Source organism: Elephas maximus, chromosome 1 (genome assembly GCF_024166365.1).
Source record: "Elephas maximus indicus isolate mEleMax1 chromosome 1, mEleMax1 primary haplotype, whole genome shotgun sequence".
In the NCBI taxonomy this organism is placed as follows: Eukaryota; Metazoa; Chordata; class Mammalia; order Proboscidea; family Elephantidae; genus Elephas; species Elephas maximus.
In genome coordinates, this window is record NC_064819.1 from 54099957 (window position 1) to 54113832 (window position 13876).

General features: G+C 38.1%; 1 protein-coding gene across 1 annotated transcript in view; it reads right to left on the reverse strand.

The window, feature by feature from the left end:
* Positions 1 to 297: 297 nt before the first annotated feature.
* C1H6orf52 (chromosome 1 C6orf52 homolog) overlaps positions 298 to 13876 on the reverse strand; it is a 55739-nt gene continuing 42160 nt past the window's right edge. Inside the window, exon 8 of the transcript XR_007517234.1 lies at positions 298 to 376. The gene's annotated coding sequence lies outside the window, so the exon portion shown is untranslated. The remainder of the gene's footprint in view (positions 377 to 13876) is intronic.

The window sequence follows — 13876 nt, forward strand, 5'->3', positions numbered from 1 at the left end:
GAAGAAAGGTGTACGGTGGAAAGTGTATATCCCTGGTTACCAGGTGCTCTGTCTCCGGTTGCAAGCTCCATAAAGTTGCCTTCCCTACTCCCTGTCTGAGTTCTTTGGTGACTGTAGCCCAACCAAGATGACGAATGTGGCCACAGTAGCTGGTAGGGGACCTCCACTCCATAGCTGTCATCATTCTCTGTTCTCCTTCTGTTTCTTATTCCATTTGGTGCTTTATTTGGTTCTTATGGTTCCAAGATTGATGTTTGTTTTATCTGTTTTACTTAGTTTTGGGGGTCTTTCCTTCAGAGAGACGGCATGGTGCTTCTGTCTGTAGTGCCATGTTGGCTCCACCTTAGCAGTAGTTTCTTGATAGGAGAATAATTACCTGCAGAAAAGGGAACAGATATGCTTTAAAATCATAGAGGTCTCACAAAAAGAAAATCTTTGGTGGTTATGAGGGAGGGAAAAGGGGTGGAAGGGAAAAACACTAAATAGACAATAGATAAGGGATAACTTTGGTGTAGGGTAAGACAGTACACAATACTAGGGAATCCAGCACAACATGTCCAAGGAAAGGTCATGGAAGCTCCATAGACACTTTTAAACTCCCTGAGGGACCAAATTACTGGACTGAGGTAGGTGAGGACCATGGTCTTAGGAACATCTAGCTCAACTGGCATAATATAGTTTATAAAGAAACTGTTCTACATTTTACTTTGGTAAGTAGCATCTGGGGTCTTAAAGGCTTATAAGCAGCCATCTAAGACACTGCATTGGTCTCACCCCATCTGGAGCAAGGGAAAATGAAGAAAATCAGAGACACAAGTGAAAGATTAGTTCAAAGGACTAATGGACCACAACTACCACAGCCTCTACCAGACTGAGTCCAGCACAACTAGATGGTGCCTGGCTACCACCACCAACTCCTATGACAGGGATCACAATAGAAGGTCCTGGACAGAGCTGGAGGAAAATGTAGAACAAAATTCTAACTGACAAAAAAAAAAAAAAAAAAAAGACCAGACTTATTGATTTGACAGAGACTGGAGAAACCCTGAGAGTGTGGCCCCTGGATACCCTCACAGCTCAGTAGTGAAGTCATTCCTGAGGTTCACCCCTCAGCTAAAGATTAGACAGGCCCATAAAACAAAACAAGAGTACGTGGTCACACCAGCCCAGGAGAAAGAACAAGAAAGGACCAGAAAGCAGGTAAAAGGGAACCCAAAGTCGAAAACGGGAAAATATTGATGTGTCACGGGGTTGGCAACCAATGTCATAAAATAATATGTGTATTAATTGTTTAATGAGAAACTAGCTTGCTCTGTAAACCTTCATCTAAAGTACAATAAAAAGGATTCAGGGCCAAGATGGCAGAGTAGTCAGATACTTCCTGTGGTCCCTCTTACAACAAAGACCAAAAAAACAAGTGAATCGATTATATATAAAAATCTAGGAGCCCTGAACATCAAAGGCAAAGGTGAGGAGTATAACTGAGCGATAGATGAGGGAGAGGTTGTTTAGAAGCAGCGAGGATTTACCAGACCTGAGCTGGCCAGCACCTAGCAGCCTGGATCAACGGACACATTTGGGCTGAGGCAAGCAGTAGCATTCAGGACACATTTTCCACACTGGGAGAGACCAAGCAGTGAAGAGTCTGCTCAAGCCTCTGGATCCCGGGAGAAGCAGTGCTGAATCTGCCAAAGCTAAGGGCAAGCATCTAACCTACTGCAACGGATGAAAAAAAAAAAAAAACCCTTTCCCCCTCTGGGAAGTACCATTCTCCCATTCACCCACTCCCTCTCCACTCTGCTCCAACCCAGTCTGGCTTCAGCAACTGCCATGCCCTTTGGGTCGAAAGTGGAACCCATTGTGCTCCCAGAGCATTCTCCTAGCTTTGGAGAGGGAAGAGATTAACAAACAGGAAAAAATAATCTCCTAGCTCCCCTAATCCGGGAACTCTGGGCAGGCACAGCCCCTTTGCCTAGGCACAGGTATAAGGGGTCCACAGATTTTGAATGCCTTTCACCCTGGCCTAGACCTGTTGTTGTTAGGTGTCGTCGAGTTGGTCCTGACTCACAGCGACCCTATCACGATAGAACGAAACACTGCCTGGTCCTGAGCCATCCTTTCAATCGTTGTTATGCTTGAGCTCATTGTAGCAGCCATTGTGTCAATCCACCTCGTTGAGGGTCTTCCTCTTTTCTGCTGACCCTGTACTCTCCCAAGCATGATGTCCTTCTCCAGGGACTGATCCCTCCTGACAACATGTCCAACGTATGTAAGACACCGTCTCGCCATCTGTGCTTCTAAGGAGCATTCTGGTTGTACTTCTTCTAAGACAGATTTGTTCGTTCTTTTGGCAGTCCATGGTATATTCAATATTCTTTGCCAAAACCACAATCCAAAGGCATCAATTCTTCTTTGGTCTTCCTTATTCATTGTCCAGCTTTCACATGCATATAATGCGATTGCAAATACCATGGCTTGGGTCACGCGCACCTTAGTCTTCAAGGTGACATCTTTGCTCTTCAACACTTTAAAGGGGTCCTTTGCAGCAGATTTACCCAATGCAATGCGTCTTTTGATTTCTTGACTGCTGCTTCCATGGCTGTTGATTGTGGATCCAAGTAAAATGAAATCCTTGACAACTTCAATCTTTTCTCTGTTTATCACGATGTTGCTCATTGGTCCAGTTGTGAGGATTTTTGTTTTCTTTATGTTGAGGTGCAATCCATACTGAAGGTCGTGGTCTTTGATCTTCATTAGTAAGCGCTTCAAGTCCTTTTCACTTTCAGCAAGCATGGTTGTGTCATCTGCATAACACAGGTTGTTAATGAGTCTTCCTCCAATTCTGATGCCATGTTCTTCTTCATATAGTCCAGCTTCTCGGATTATTTGTTCAGCATACAGATTGAATAGGTATGGTGAAAGAATACAACCCGAACACACAGCTTTCTTGACTTCAAACCAATCAGTATCCTCTTGTTCTGTCCGAACAACTGCCTCTTGATCTATGTAAAGGTTCCTTGTGAGCACAATTAAGTGTTCTGGAATTCCCATTCTTTGCAATGTTATCCATAATTTGTTATAATCCACGCAGTCACATGCCTTTGCATAGTCAATAAAACACAGGCTAACATCCTTCTGGCATTCTCTAGACCTGTGTGTGCCCATTTCAATAGCATATGTCCTCATTAGCACAGTACAACAGTGTACATACCTGAAGCCTATTTTCAATTGCAATAGACAAGGAGGAGTGGCAGATTCATGACAGTTGACACCACTCTTCCCATTAAGCAAGGTATTCACCTACCCGTATCAGGGGCCTGAGGACTGGTGGCTCCACCCTTTCTTCCTATCCACCCGCGAGAGGGGTCTAAGAATACATGGTGCCTCCCAGTCCTTCGATCCAATAGCATTGGGTTCCCAAAATCCAGCTGCAAAACTCGCTCCCTGCACGCTCTAGGGAAGAGGGACACGTCAGCCACATAAGCCGCAGGGGCAGCCGTCAGCCCCCTAAGTTGCTTAGCACATAACCCCCTATTGCAGCCAGATACCTGTACCTACTCCAATCACCCGTACATAGCCCTGCCAGTCTAGAGCTGTAGGTGAGAGCCTGTACCACACACTTGGAGATCAACAACCTGGACACCTGAGCTGAATCCACACAAGAAAAGTAAACAAACTTCTGGGCTCACATACCTAGTAACAGCTCTAACCACTTCGTCACAGGACACGAGAGCTTCAAAGATGCCAATAATCAAACTAGCTCACATGACCAGCTTATTTGGGCATATCAAAACAAAACAATAAGCTAGGACACAGTAAAAAAATATAGAATACATAAATATAATAACTTATTGATGGCTCAGAGACAACAGTCAATATCAAATAACATAAAGAGGCAGACCATGATGGCTTCAGCAAGTGACCAATGCAAAGAACCAAGAAACTTTCTCGAGGAAGAGAAGGTCTTGGAGTTACTGGAGGTCAAATTCAAAAGATTAATATACAGAACTCTTCAAGAGATCAGGAAGGAGATCAGGCAAAATGCAGATCAAGCCAAGGAACACAAAGACAAAGCAACAGAGAAACTTAAGAAGGCTATACAAGAGCATGATGAAAAATTTAACAGGCTGCAAGAATCCACAGAGAAACAGTGAACTGAAATCCAAAAGATTACCGATAAAATTTCAGAATTAGAAAACTCAATAGAAAGTCATAGGAGCAGAATTGAAGCAATGGAAGTCAGAATCAGTGAGATTGAAGATAAAGCACTAGACACCAATTTATTTGAGGAAAAATCAGATAAAAGAATTTTAAAAAGTGAAGAAGCCCTAAGAATTTTGTGAGACTCTATCAAGAGGAATACCCTACGAGTGATTGGAGCACCAGAATGGGGCAGGGGGGTGGGTAATGGAAAACACAGACAGAAATTGTTGAAGATATTTTGGCAGAAAACTTCCCTGATATCATAAAAGATGAGAAGATATCTATCTAAGAAGTTCATCAAACCCCACACAGGGTAGATTCTAAAAGAAAGTCACCAAGACATGATCAAACTCGCCAAAGCCAAAGATAAAGAGAGAATTTTAAAAGCAGCTAGGGATAAATGAAAAGTCATCTACAATGGAGACTTAATAAGACTAAGCATGGACTACTCAGCAGAAACCATGCAGGCAAGAAGGCAATAGGATGACATATACAAAGCCTTGAAGGAAAAAAAAATTGCCAGCCAAGAATTATATATCCAGCAAAACCGTCTGTCAAATCTGACAAAATTAGGGCATTTCCAGATAAACGGAAGTTAAGGGAATTTGTAAAAACCAAACCAAAATTATAAAAAATACTAAAGGGAATCCTCTGGTTAGAAAGTCAACAACATCAGATAACAACCCAAGACTAGACCACAGGAGAGAACAACCAAATATCAATCTAGATACAGAAGTCACAAAAATAAATCAAACTTAAAACACTGAAAATAGGGAAACAGAGACATCAATATGTAAAAGATGACAACGTTAAAACAAAAAAAAAGGACTAGACCTGTCATATGGAGAAGAAATCAAGGCGATATTAAGAAATAAAAGATAGGCTTTAAACTTAGAAAAATAGAGGCAAATGTTAAGGTAACCACAAACAAAACTAACAATCCTACACATCAAAATAAAAAAGAAGAAAAACATAAAGAATCAGCAAATACAAAATCAACAACAGTGAAAAAGACGAAAAGAAAATACATGAAGAAAAGCGACTCAGCACATAAAATTAAGTGGAACAAAGAAACTGTGAACAACACACACATACAAATACATCAAAATGACAGCACTAAACTCAAAGTTATCAATAATTACACTGAATGTAAATGAACTAAATGCACCAATAGAAAGACAGAGTGGCAGAATGGATTAAAAAAAAAAAAACACGATCTGTCTATATGCTGCCTACAAGAGACACACCTTAGAATCAAAGACACAAACTAAAACTCACAAGATGGAAAAAAAAAAATACATCAAGCAAACACCAATCAAAAAAGAGCATGAGTGGTAGTATTAATTGCTGGCAAAATAGGCTTTAAAGCAAAATCCACCACAAAGGATACAGAAAGACACTTTATAATGATCAAAGGATCAATACACCAGGAGGAAAAAACCATAATAAATATTTACCCATCCAATGACAGGGCTCCAAAATACATAGAATAAATTCTAACAGCACTGAAAAGGGAAATAAACAGCTCGACAATAAAGTAGGAGACTTCAACATACCACTTTTGGTGAAAGACAGAACATCCAGAAAGAAGCTCAATAAAGACACGGAAGATCTAAATGCCACTGTCACGGATTGAATTATGTCCCCCCCAAAATTTGTGTATCAACTTGGCTAGGCCATGATTCCCAGTATTGTTGTCCTCCATTTTGTGGCTGTAATTTTATGTTTAGGATTAGGGTGGGATTGTAACACCACCCTTACTCAGGTTACCTCCCTGATCCAAGGTAAAGGGAGTTTCCCTGGGGTGTGGCCCGTACCACCTTTTATCTCTCAAGAGATAAAAGGAAAGGAGAGGGAGCAGAGAGTTGGGGACCTCATACACCAAGAAAGCAGCACTGGGAGCAAAGCACATCCTTTGGACACTGGGTCCCTGCAGTAAGAAGCTCCTCAGTCAGGGGAAGATTGAGGACAAGGACGTTCCTCCAGAGCCAACAGAGAGAGAAAGGCTTCCCCTGGAGCCAATGCCGTGAATTCGGACTTGTAACCTACTAGACTGTGAGAAAATAAATTTCTCTTTGTTAAAACCGTCCACTTGTGGTATTCCTGTTATGGCAGCATTAGATGACTAAGACAGGCATAATAAAGCAACTTGACCTCATAGACATATATAGAACACTCCACCTAACAGCAGCGAAGTATAATTTCTTTTCCAACTCACGTGGAACATTCTCCAGGATAGATCACATATTAGGCCACAAAACAAGCCTTAACACAATCCAAAACATCGAAATATTACAAATCATCTTTCTGAGCATAAAGCCATAAAAGTAGAAATCAATAATAAGAAAAGCAAAGAAAAAAAGTCAATTATGTGGAAACTGAACAACACCTTGCTCAAAAACTACTGGGTTATAGAAGAAATCAAGGACAGAATAAAGAAATTCATAGAATCAAATTAGAATGAAAACACATCCTACCAGAACCTTTGGGACACAGCAAAAGCACTGCTCAGAGGTCATTTTATAGCAATAAATGCACACATCCAAAAAGAAGAAAGGGCCAAAATAAAAACATGAACCCTACAACTCAAACAAATAGAGAGTAGCAAATATGCCCACGGGCACCAGAAGAAAGGAAACAATAAAAATTAGAGCAAAAATAAATGAAATACAAAAACAATTGAAAGCGTTGACAAAACCAAAAGCTTATTCTTTGAAAAGATCAACAAAATCAATAAACCACTGGCCAAACTGACGAAATAAAAACAGGAGAGGAAGAAAATAACCTGAATAAGAAATTAGATGGATGATACCAAATGAGACCTAACTGAAATTAAAAGAATCATAACAGAATACTATGAAAAATTGTACTCCAACAAATTTGAAAACCTAGAGGAAATGGACAAATTTCTAGTAACACACTACCTACTTAAACTAACACAGAGGTAGAACAACTAAATAAACCTATAACAAAAGCAGAGATTGAAGAGGTAATTTAAAAACTCTCAACATAAAAAGCCCTGGCCCTGATGGCTTCACCGGAGAATTCCACCAGACTTTCAGAGAAGAGTTAACACCAGTACTACTAAATGTATTTAAAAAAAAAAAAAAAAAAATTTTTTTTTTTTTTTTTTTTTTTAGAGCATAAGAAATGGTGGAATACTCCCAAACTCATTCTATGAAGCCAGTATAGCCCTGATACCAAAACCAGGTAAAGACACCACAAAAAAAGAAAATTACAGACTAATATCCCTCATGAACATAGATGCAAAAATCCTCAACAAAACTCTATCCAATAGAATTCAACAAAATATCAAAAAAAATAATTCACCGTGATGAAGTGGGATTCATACAAGGTATGCAGGGATAGTTCAACATTAGAAAAGCAATCGGTGTAATCCATCACATAAATAAAACAAAAGATAAGAACCACATGATCTTATCATTGATGCAGAAAAGGCATTTGACAAATTCTAACACCCATTCGTGATAAAAACTCTCAGCAAAATAGGAAGAGAAATTTCTCAACATAATAAACGGCATTTATACAAAACCAACAACCAACATCATCCTAAATGGAGAGACTCTGAAAGCATTCACCTTGAGAATGGGAGCCAGATAAGGATACCGTTTACCACGATTCTTATTCAACATTGTGCTGGAGGTCCTAGCCAGAGCAATAAGGCAAGAAAAAGGAAAAAGGGCAACCACATTGGTAAGGAAGAAGCATCCCTATTGGCAGACGATAGGATCTTATACACAGAAAACCCCATAGAATCCACAAGAAAAGTACTGGAACTAATAGAAGATTTCAGCAAAGTATCAGGATATAAGATGAACATACAAATCAGTTGGATTCCTCTACATCAGCAAAGAGAACTTCGAAGAGGAAATCACCAAATCAGTATCATTTACAATAGCCCCCAAGAAGATAAAATACTTAGGAATAAATGTAACCAGAGACATAAAAGACCTATAGAAAGAAAACTACAAGGCATTACTGCAAGAAGCGAAAAGAGACCTACATAAGTAGAAAAACTTACCTTGCTCATGGATAGGAAGACTCAACATTGTGAAAATTTAAATTTTACCCAAAGTGATCTACAGATACAATGGAATCTCGATCCAAATTCCAATGACATTTTTTAACGAGATGGAGAAACGAATCACCAACTTCATATGGCAAGGGAAGAGGCCCCGGATAAGTAAAGCATTACCGAAGAAGAACAAATTGGGAGGCCTCACACTACCTGATTTTAGAGCCTATTATACCGCCACAGTAGTCAAAATAGCCTGGTACTGGTACAACAACAGACCAATGGAACCAAAACAGCCCAGTACTGGTACATAGACCAATGGAACATAATTGAGAATCCAGATGTAAATTCATCCACCTATGAGCAGCTGATATTTGACCAAGGCCCAAGGCCCATTAAATAGGGAAAAGATAGTCTCTTTAACAAATGGTGGTGGCATAACTGGATATCTATCTGCAAAAAAATGAAACAAGACCCATACTTCACACCATGTACAAAAACTAACTTAAAATTAATTAAAGACCTAAATATAAAATATAAAGATCATGGAAGAAAAAATTGGGACAATACTAGGAGCCCTAATACATGGCATAAACAGAATACAAAACATAACTAACAATGCACAAACACCAGAAGAGAAACCAGATAACTGGGAGCTCTTAAAAATCAAACACTTATGCTTATCAAAAGATTTTACCAAAAGAGTAAAAAAAACAACCTACAGGCCAGGGAAAAATTTTTGTCTATGACATATCCATTCAGGGTGTAATCTCTAAAATCTACAAGATACTGCAAAAACTCAACAACAAAATGACAAATAACCCAACTAAAAAAATGGGCAAAGGATATGAACAGGTGCTTCATCAAAGTAGGCATTCAGGAAGCTAACAGATACATGAGAAAATGCTCACCATCATTAGCCATTAGAGAAATGCAAATCAAAACTACAATGAGATACCATCTCACCCCAACAAGGCTGGCATTAATCTAAAAAATACAAAATAATAAATGTTGGAGAGGCTGTGGAGAGATTGGAACACTTGTACACTGCTGGTGGGAATCTAAAATGGTACAACCACTTGGGAAATCAATTTGGCGCTTCCTTAAAAAGCTAGAAATAGAAGTACCATACGATCCAGCAATCCCACTCCTTGGAATATATCCTAGAGAAATAAGAGCCATCACACAAATAGATACATGCACACCCATGTTCATTGCAGCAATGTTCACAATAGTAAAAAGATGGAGACAATCTAGGTGCCCATCAACAGATGAATGGATAAACAAATTATGGCATATTCACACAATGGAATACTACGCAACCATAAACAACAAAGATGAATCCTCAAAACATCTGAGAACATGGCACCCTGAATTTGGACTTCTAGCCTCCTAAATTGTGAGAGGATAAACGTCTGTTTGTTAAAGGCATTCACTTGTGGTATTTCTGTTATAGCAGCACTAGATAACTAGGACACTATTGTTGCAACCACTGTGTTAATTCACCTCACTGAGAGTTTTCTTCTCTTTTGCTGACCCTCTACTTTACCAGGCTTGATGTCCTTCTTCAGGGACTGGTTCCTCTTGATAACATGCCCAAAGTACATGAGAGGAAGTCTCATCATCTTTACTTCTAATGAGCATTCTGGCTGTACTTCTTCCAAGACAGATTTGTTGCCTTGTTGAGTTGGCTACAATTTCCTTTAAAATGTTGACTATAATAGTAATAGTAGACATCTTTATTACTGACTTTCTAAAATATTCTGCTGAGATTTCACATTTAAGAATGATGTGGTTGATAAAAGGGTCAATTAGTCAAGAAGATTTAACAATCATGAATATATATGCATCCAACACTGGGTACCTAAATATATAAAGCAAACACTGACAGAATTGAAGGGAAAAATAAATAGTACTACAATAATTGTTGGAGACTTCACTACACCGCTTTCAATATTGGACAGAACATCTATAAAGGAGATCAATAAGGAAACAGAGGACTTTAATGACACTATAAACAAACTAGACTTAACAGACATAGAATACTGCATGCAAAAATAGCACAATATGCATTCTACTCCACCGCACATGGATTACTCTCCAGGATAGACCACTTGTTATGTCACAAAACAGGTCCTGATAAATTTTAAAAGACTGAAATCATACAAAGTATTTTCTCTGACCACAACAGAATGAAGCTAGAAATCAATAACAGAAAAAAAAAAACCTGGACAATACAAAAACATGGAAATTAAACAACTCAGTATTAAACTACCAGTGGGTCAAGAAAGAAATCAGAAGAAAAATCACAAATTTCTTAGAGTCAAATGAAAATGAAAGCAGAATGTATCAAAACTTAGGGGATGCAGCAAAGGCAGTAAGTACTCAGAGGGAAACGTATAGCAATAAATGCCTACATGAAGAACGATCTCAAATCAACAGCCTAACTCGACAACTCTAGGAAAGAGAAAACTAAGCTAAATTTACCAGAAGAAAGGAAATAACAAAGATCAGAGCATAAATAAATAAAACGGAAAACAGAAAAACAGTAGAAAGAATCAATAAAACCAGAAGTTGGTTCTTTGGAAAGATTATATTGACAAAGAAAAGATGCAAATAACCAAAAAAATAATAATAATAATAATAAAAGAGGGGACATTACAAAGGACCTGATAGAAATAAACAGAATTACAACGGGCTATTATGAAAAACTGTATGGGAACAAACTAGATAACCTAGATGAAATGGACAAATTCTTAGAAGCACACAACCTACCCAAACTGACTCAAGAGGAAGTAGAAAGTCTCAACAGACCCGTAACAAGTGAAGAGGTTGAATCAGTGATCAGAAATGTCCCCAAAACAACAAAAAAAGTCCTGGGCCAGACAGCTTCATTGGGCAATTCTACCAAATATTTAGAGAATTCTACCAAATATTTACACATCAATACTGTTTAAACTCTTCCAAAACATAGAGAAGGAAGGCATATTTCCTAATTTAGTCTATGAAGCAAACATACCCATCATACACAAACCAGACAAAGACACCACAAAAAAAGAAAATCAGAGGCCAGTATCTCTTATGAATATAGTTGCAAACATCCTCAACAAAATACTAACAAACAGAATCCAAAAGCATGTTAAAAGAGTCATACACCAGGACCAAGTGGGATTTATTTCAGGAATGCAGGATGGTTCAACATTAGCTAATCAATCAACATAATACACCATATCAACAGAAAAAAGGAAAAGAAGCACATGATCATCTCTATGGATCCAGAAAAAGCATTTGATAAAATGTAACACCCTTTCTTGATGAAAACCAAGAAGATTGGAATAGAAGGGAAATTCCTCGATATGATTTGGGGCATATATGAAAAGCCAATAGCCAATATTATACTTAATGGAGAAAGACTGAGAACTTACCCCTTGAAATTGGGAACAAGGGTGCCCACTTGAACCATTTCTAGTAAATATTGTATTAGAAGTCCTAGCCAGAGCAATAGCACAAGGAAAAGTAATAAAAGGCATCCAGATTGGAAAAAAAGAACTAAAATTACCTCTATTTGTGGAAGATGTGATCCTATAATAGAAAATCCCAAATAGTCCACAAGAAAACTTCCAGAGCTAATTAGAGAAATTTAGCAAAGTTGCAGCAAACTAAAATCGATTGGGTTTCTACACACCACCAAGGAGAAACCTGAAAGGGAAATTAGGGGAGGAATTCCATTTACAATAGCATCTAAGAGAATAAAATACCTAGGAATAAATCTAATCAGGAACGTGAAGGACTTACACAATGAAAACTATAAAATATTGCTTACAGAGATTAAAGAAGACTTAAATAAATGGCAAGATCGTCTGTGTTCATGGATTGGAAGACAATATTGTTAAGATGTCAATACAACCCAAAGCGATATATAGATTCAACACAATCCCAATCAAAGTTCCAACAGCCTTCTGTACAGAAATAGAAAAACAAATCCTCAGCTTTATATGGAATGGCAAGAGGTCTCAAATAGCTAAAACAATGTTGAAAGAGAAGAACAATGTAGGAGGACTCACACTTCCTGATTTTAAAATACACTATACAGCTACAGTAATCGAAACAACCTGGTACTGGTGTAACAATAGACACACAGACCAAAGGAACAGAATTGGGAGTCCAGAAATAAACCCACACATTTATGGTCAACTGATTTTCGACAAGGGTGCTAAGTCCATTGGTTGGGGAAAGAGGGTCTCTTCAATAAATGGTGCTGGGAAAATTGGATTTCCACATGCAGAAAAATGAAACAGGATCCATGCCTCACACCAGACACACAAATTCAAAATGGATTAAGGACTTAAGTGTGCAATTTAAAACTATAAAATTCTTAGGAAAAAAAAAGTAGGGGCAGCAGTGTCAGTTGTGCTTTTAACAATGGATTATCTAATAACAAAAGCACAAACAGCAAAAGACAAAATAAATAAATGGAACCTCACGACAATTAAAAACTTTTGCTCATCAAAAGATTTACCAAAAAAGTGAAAAGACAAGATACTGACTAGGAGAATATCTTCAGAAACCACATATCTGACAAGGATCTAATAACCAAGATATATATAAAACTTCGACAACTTAACAACAAAAATACAACCCAATCAAACAATGGGGAAAGGACTTAAATAGACATTTCACCAAAGAGGACATTCAAATGGCCACCAAACACATGAAAAGATGTTCAGTGTCATTAGCCATCAGAGAGATGCAAATCAAAATCACAATGAGATACCATTCCACTCCCACCAGGATGGCTAATATTTTAAAAAAACAAAACAAAATAACAAATGTTGGTGAGGATGTGGGAAACTGGAACCGTTATCTATTGTTGATGGGAATGCAAAATGATACAGACATTGTGGAAAACAGTGTTGCAGTTCCTCAAAAACCTAAAAATAGAACTACCATATGACCCAGCAAACCTGATTCTAGGTATATACCCAAAACACTTAAAACCAGAGACTCAGAGACTTGTACACCAATGTTCATTGCAGCACTATTCAAAATAACCAAAAGGTGGTAACAACCTAAATGTCCATCAACATATAAATGGATAAACAAAATGTGGCACATACATACAATGGAATACTACTCACCCAGTATGAGAAATGAAGTCTTGATACATCCTACAATATAGATGGACATGGAAGACGTTATGCTAAGTGAAATAAGCCAATCACAAAAGAACAAATATTGTATGACTTGACTTACATAAAAATAAAAGAAAATGCAAATATATAGAGAACAAAGCTTATTAGTGGTTACCAGGGGGCAAGAGGGAGGGGGAAAGGGGTTGTTAACAGTGATGGAAATATCATATCACGTTGATTAAGGGTAGAGTCACACAGCCAATTAGTATAATTGTTGTCAATGAATTGTACGCATCTAAAAGTTGAGTTGGCAAAGGTTGTGTGATATATTTACAACAATGACCAAAAAAAAAAAAAAAAAAGAGTAGCTGCTGAGGCTGCTTATATACAACCAAAAACCTCATGGGATTTGGTTTCTTGATTTGGAGGTTTAGGGTCATGGTTTCATGGGACATCCCAGTTAATTGGCCCAATAATTACATTTAGTGCATCTGTCCTACCTCTT